The sequence below is a fragment of the Scyliorhinus torazame genome, chromosome 24, assembly GCF_047496885.1.
Source record: "Scyliorhinus torazame isolate Kashiwa2021f chromosome 24, sScyTor2.1, whole genome shotgun sequence".
Taxonomy (NCBI): domain Eukaryota; kingdom Metazoa; phylum Chordata; class Chondrichthyes; order Carcharhiniformes; family Scyliorhinidae; genus Scyliorhinus; species Scyliorhinus torazame.
The window spans coordinates 22,625,814-22,632,599 of NC_092730.1; positions in this window are offsets into that span (position 1 = coordinate 22,625,814).

The following is a 6,786-nucleotide window of genomic DNA, read 5'->3' on the forward strand; positions in this document are numbered from 1 at the left end:
CCCCACCAGTACTGTACCCCAGTGGTATACAGTGACAGGCCCGTCCCCACCAGTACTGTACCCCAGTGTTATATAGTGACAGACCCGTCCCCACCAGTACTGTACCCCAGTGGTATACAGTGACAGACATGTCCCCACCGGTACTGTACCCTAGTGTTATACAGTGACAGACATGTCCCCACCGGTACTGTACCCTAGTGTTATACAGTGACAGACCCGTCCCCACCAGTACTGTACCCCAGTGTTATACAGTGACTGACCCGTCCCCACCAGTACTGTACCCGTGTTATACAGTGACAGACCCGTCCCCACCAGTACTGTACTCCAGTGTTATACAGTGACAGACCCGTCCCCACCAGTACTGTACCCCAGTGTTATACAGTGACAGACCCGTCCCCACCAGTACTGTACCCCAGTGTTATACAGTGACAGACCCGTCCCCACCAGTACTGTACCCCAGTGTTATACAGTGACAGACCCATTCCCACCAGTGCTGTAGCCCAGTGTTATACACTGACAGACCCGTCCCAACCAGTACTGTACCCCAGTGTTATACGGTGACAGACCTGTCCCCACCAGTACTGTATCCGAGTGTTACACAGTGACAGACACGTCCCCACCAGTACGGTATCCCAGTGTTATACAGTGACTGACCCGTCCCCACCAGTACTGTACCCCAGTGTTATACAGTGACAGACCCGTCCCCACCAGTACTGTACCCCAGTGTTATACAGTGACAGACCCGTCCACACCAGTACTGTACCCGTGTTATACAGTGACAGACCCGTCCCCACCTGTACTGTACCCCAGTGTTATACAGTGACAGACCCGTCCCCACCAGTACTGTACCCGTGTTATACAGTGACAGACCCGTCCCCACCTGTACTGTACCCGGGTTATACAGTGACAGACCCGTCCCCACCAGTACTGTACCCCGTGTTATACAGTGACAGACCCGTCCCAACCAGTACTGTACCCCAGTGTTATACAGTGACAGACCCGTCCCCACCAGTACTGTATCCCAGTGTTATACAGTGACAGACCCGCCCCCACCAGTACTGTATCCCAGTGTTATACAGTGACAGACCCGCCCCCACCAGTACTGTATCCCAGTGTTATACAGTGACAGACCCGTCCCCACCAGTACTGTACCCCAGTGTTATACAGTGACAGACCCGTCCCCACCAGTACTGTACCCCAGTGTTATACAGTGACAGTCCCGTCCCCACCAGTACAGTACCCCAGTGTTATACAGTGTCAGACCCGTCCCCACCAGTACTGTACCCCAGTGTTAGATAGTGACAGACCCGTCCCCACCAGTACTGTACCCCAGTGTTATACAGTGACAGACCCGTCCCCACCAGTACTGTACCCCAGTGTTATACAGTGACAGACCCATCGCCACCAGTACTGTACCCCAGTGTTATACAGTGACAGTCCCGTCCCCACCAGTACAGTACCCCAGTGTTATACAGTGACAGACCCGTCCCCACCAGTACTATACCCCAGTGTTATACAGTGACAGTCCCGTCCCCACCAGTACAGTACCCCAGTGTTATACAGTGTCAGACCAGTCCCCACCAGTACTGTATCCCAGTGTTATACAGTGACAGACCCGTCCCCACTAGTACTATACCCCAGTGTTATACAGTGACAAACCCATCCCCACCAGTACGGTACCCAGTGTTATACAGTGACAGACCCATCCCCACCAGTACTGTACCCCAGTGTTATACAGACACAGACCCGTCCCCACCAGTACTGTACCTCAGTGTTATACAGTGACAGACCCGTCCCCACCAGTACTGTACCCCAGTGTTATACAGTGACAGACCCATCCCCACCAGTACTGTCCCCCAGTGTTATACAGTGACAGACCCGTCCCCACCAGTACTGTACCCAGTGTTATACAGTGACAGACCCGTCCCCACCAGTACTGTGCCCCAGTGTTATACAGTGACAGACCCATCCCCACCAGTACTGTATCCCAGTGTTATACACTGACAGACCCGTCCCCACCAGTACTGTACCCAGTGTTATACAGTGACAGACCCGTCCCCACCAGTACTGTGCCCCAGTGTTATACAGTGACAGACCCATCCCCACCAGTACTGTATCCCAGTGTTATACACTGACAGACCCGTCCCCACCAGTACTGTATCCCAGTGTTATACAGTGACAGACCCGTCCCCACCAGTACTGTACCCAGTGTTATACAGTGACAGACCCGTCCACACCAGTACTGTACCCCAGTGTCATACAGTGACAGACCCGTCCCCACAAGTGCTGTACCCCAGTGTTATACAGTGACAGACCCGTCCCCACCAGTACTGTACCCCAGTGTTATACAGTGACAGACCCGTCCCCACCAGTACTGTACCCCAGTGTTATAGTGACAGACCCGTCCCCACCTGTACAGTACCCCAGTGTTCTACAGTGACAGACCTCTCCCACCAGTACTGTACCCAGTGTTACACAGTGACAGACCCATCCCCACCAGTGCTGTACCCCAGTGTTATACAGTGACAGACCCGTCCCCACCAGGACTGTACCCGTGTTATACATTGATAGACCCGTCCCCACAAGTACTGTACCCCAGTGTTATACAGTGACAGACCCGTCCCCACCAGTACTGTACCCCAGTGTTATACAGTGACAGACCCGTCCCCACCAGTACTGTATCCCAGTGTTATAGTGACAGACCTGTCCCCACCAGTACTGTACCCCAGTGTTATACAGTGACAGACCCATCCCCACAAGTACTGTATCCCAGTGTTATACAGTGACAGACCCGTCCCCACCAGTCCTGTACCCCATTGTTATGCAGTGACAGACCCGTCCCCACCAGTACTGTACCCCAGTGTTATACAGTGACAGACCCGTCCCCACCAGTACTGTACCCCAGTGTTATACAGTGACAGACCCGTCCCCACCAGTACTATACCCCAGTGTTATACAGTGACAGACCCGTCCCCACAAGTACAGCACCCGAGTGTTTTTACAGTGACAGACCCGTCCCCACCAGTACTGTACCCCAGTGGTGTACAGTGACAGACCCATCCCCACCAGTACTGTACCCCAGTGTTATACAGTGACAGACCCATCCCCACCTGTACTTTACCCCATTGTTATGCAGTGACAGACCCGTCCCCACCAGTACTGGAGCCCAGTGTTATAGGGTGACAAACCTGTCCCCATCAGTACTGTACCCCAGTGTTATACAGTGACAGACCCATGCCCACAAGTACTGTATCCCAGTGTTATCCAGTGACAGACCCGTCCCCACCAGTACTGTACCCCAGTGTTATAGAGTGACAGACCCGTCCCCACCAGTACTGTACCCCATTGTTATGCAGTGACAGACCCGTCCCCACCAGTACTGTGCCCCAGTGTTATACAGTGACTCACCCGTCCCCACCAGTACTGTACCCCAGTGTTATACAGTGACAGACCCATCCCCACAAGTACTGTATCCCAGTGTTATACAGTGACAGACCCGTCCCCACCAGTCCTGTACCCCATTGTTATGCAGTGACAGACCCGTCCCCACCAGTACTGTACCCCAGTGTTATACAGTGACAGACCCGTCCCCACCAGTACTGTACCCCAGTGTTATACAGTGACAGACCCGTCCCCACCAGTACTATACCCCAGTGTTATACAGTGACAGACCCGTCCCCACAACTACAGCACCCGAGTGTTTTTACAGTGACAGACCCGTCCCCACCAGTACTGTACCCCAGTGGTGTACAGTGACAGACCCATCCCCACCAGTACTGTACCCCAGTGTAATACAGTGACAGACCCATCCCCACCTGTACTTTACCCCATTGTTATGCAGTGACAGACCCGTCCCCACCAGTACTGGAGCCCAGTGTTATAGGGTGACAAACCTGTCCCCATCAGTACTGTACCCCAGTGTTATACAGTGACAGACCCATGCCCACAAGTACTGTATCCCAGTGTTATCCAGTGACAGACCCGTCCCCACCAGTACTGTACCCCAGTGTTATACAGTGACAGACCCGTCCCCACCAGTACTGTACCCCATTGTTATGCAGTGACAGACCCGTCCCCACCAGTACTGTGCCCCAGTGTTATACAGTGACTCACCCGTCCCCACCAGTACTGTACCCCAGTGTTATACAGTGACAGACCCATCCCCACCAGTACTGTACTCCAGTGTTATACAGTGACAGAACCGTCCCCACCAGTACTGTACCCCAGTGGTATACAGTGACAGACCCGTCCCCACCAGTACTGTACCCCAGTGTTATATAGTGACAGACCCGTCCCCACCAGTACTGTACCCCAGTGGTATACAGTGACAGACATGTCCCCACCGGTACTGTACCCTAGTGTTATACAGTGACAGACATGTCCCCACCGGTACTGTACCCTAGTGTTATACAGTGACAGACCCGTCCCCACCAGTACTGTACCCCAGTGTTATACAGTGACTGACCCGTCCCCACCAGTACTGTACCCGTGTTATACAGTGACAGACCCGTCACCACCAGTACTGTACCCGTGTTATACAGTGACAGACCCGTCCCCACCTGTACTGTACCCCAGTGTTATACAGTGACAGACCCGTCCCCACCAGTACTGTACCCGTGTTATACAGTGACAGACCCGTCCCCACCTGTACTGTACCCGGGTTATACAGTGACAGACCTGTCCCCACCAGTACTGTACCCCGTGTTATACAGTGACAGACCCGTCCCCACCAGTACTGTACCCCAGTGTTATACAGTGACAGACCCGTCCCCACCAGTACTGTATCCCAGTGTTATACAGTGACAGACCCGCCCCCACCAGTACTGTATCCCAGTGTTATACAGTGACAGACCCGTCCCCACCAGTACTGTACCCCAGTGTTATACAGTGACAGACCCGTCCCCACCAGTACTGTACCCCAGTGTTATACAGTGACAGTCCCGTCCCCACCAGTACAGTACCCCAGTGTTATACAGTGTCAGACCCGTCCCCACCAGTACTGTACCCCAGTGTTAGACAGTGACAGACCCGTCCCCACCAGTACTGTACCCCAGTGTTATACAGTGACAGACCCGTCCCCACCAGTACTGTACCCCAGTGTTATACAGTGACAGACCCATCGCCACCAGTACTGTACCCCAGTGTTATACAGTGACAGTCCCGTCCCCACCAGTACAGTACCCCAGTGTTATACAGTGACAGACCCGTCCCCACCAGTACTATACCCCAGTGTTATACAGTGACAGTCCCGTCCCCACCAGTACAGTACCCCAGTGTTATACAGTGTCAGACCCGTCCCCACAACTACAGCACCCGAGTGTTTTTACAGTGACAGACCCGTCCCCACCAGTACTGTACCCCAGTGGTGTACAGTGACAGACCCATCCCCACCAGTACTGTACCCCAGTGTTATACAGTGACAGACCCATCCCCACCTGTACTTTACCCCATTGTTATGCAGTGACAGACCCGTCCCCACCAGTACTGGAGCCCAGTGTTATAGGGTGACAAACCTGTCCCCATCAGTACTGTACCCCAGTGTTATACAGTGACAGACCCATGCCCACAAGTACTGTATCCCAGTGTTATCCAGTGACAGACCCGTCCCCACCAGTACTGTACCCCAGTGTTATACAGTGACAGACCCGTCCCCACCAGTACTGTACCCCATTGTTATGCAGTGACAGACCCGTCCCCACCAGTACTGTGCCCCAGTGTTATACAGTGACTCACACGTCCCCACCAGTACTGTACCCCAGTGTTATACAGTGACAGACCCATCCCCACCAGTACTGTACTCCAGTGTTATACAGTGACAGAACCGTCCCCACCAGTACTGTACCCCAGTGGTATACAGTGACAGACCCGTCCCCACCAGTACTGTACCCCAGTGTTATATAGTGACAGACCCGTCCCCACCAGTACTGTACCCCAGTGGTATACAGTGACAGACATGTCCCCACCGGTACTGTACCCTAGTGTTATACAGTGACAGACATGTCCCCACCGGTACTGTACCCTAGTGTTATACAGTGACAGACCCGTCCCCACCAGTACTGTACCCCAGTGTTATACAGTGACTGACCCGTCCCCACCAGTACTGTACCCGTGTTATACAGTGACAGACCCGTCACCACCAGTACTGTACCCGTGTTATACAGTGACAGACCCGTCCCCACCTGTACTGTACCCCAGTGTTATACAGTGACAGACCCGTCCCCACCAGTACTGTACCCGTGTTATACAGTGACAGACCCGTCCCCACCTGTACTGTACCCGGGTTATACAGTGACAGACCTGTCCCCACCAGTACTGTACCCCGTGTTATACAGTGACAGACCCGTCCCCACCAGTACTGTACCCCAGTGTTATACAGTGACAGACCCGTCCCCACCAGTACTGTATCCCAGTGTTATACAGTGACAGACCCGCCCCCACCAGTACTGTATCCCAGTGTTATACAGTGACAGACCCGTCCCCACCAGTACTGTACCCCAGTGTTATACAGTGACAGACCCGTCCCCACCAGTACTGTACCCCAGTGTTATACAGTGACAGTCCCGTCCCCACCAGTACAGTACCCCAGTGTTATACAGTGTCAGACCCGTCCCCACCAGTACTGTACCCCAGTGTTAGACAGTGACAGACCCGTCCCCACCAGTACTGTACCCCAGTGTTATACAGTGACAGACCCGTCCCCACCAGTACTGTACCCCAGTGTTATACAGTGACAGACCCATCGCCACCAGTACTGTACCCCAGTGTTATACAGTGACAGTCCCGTCC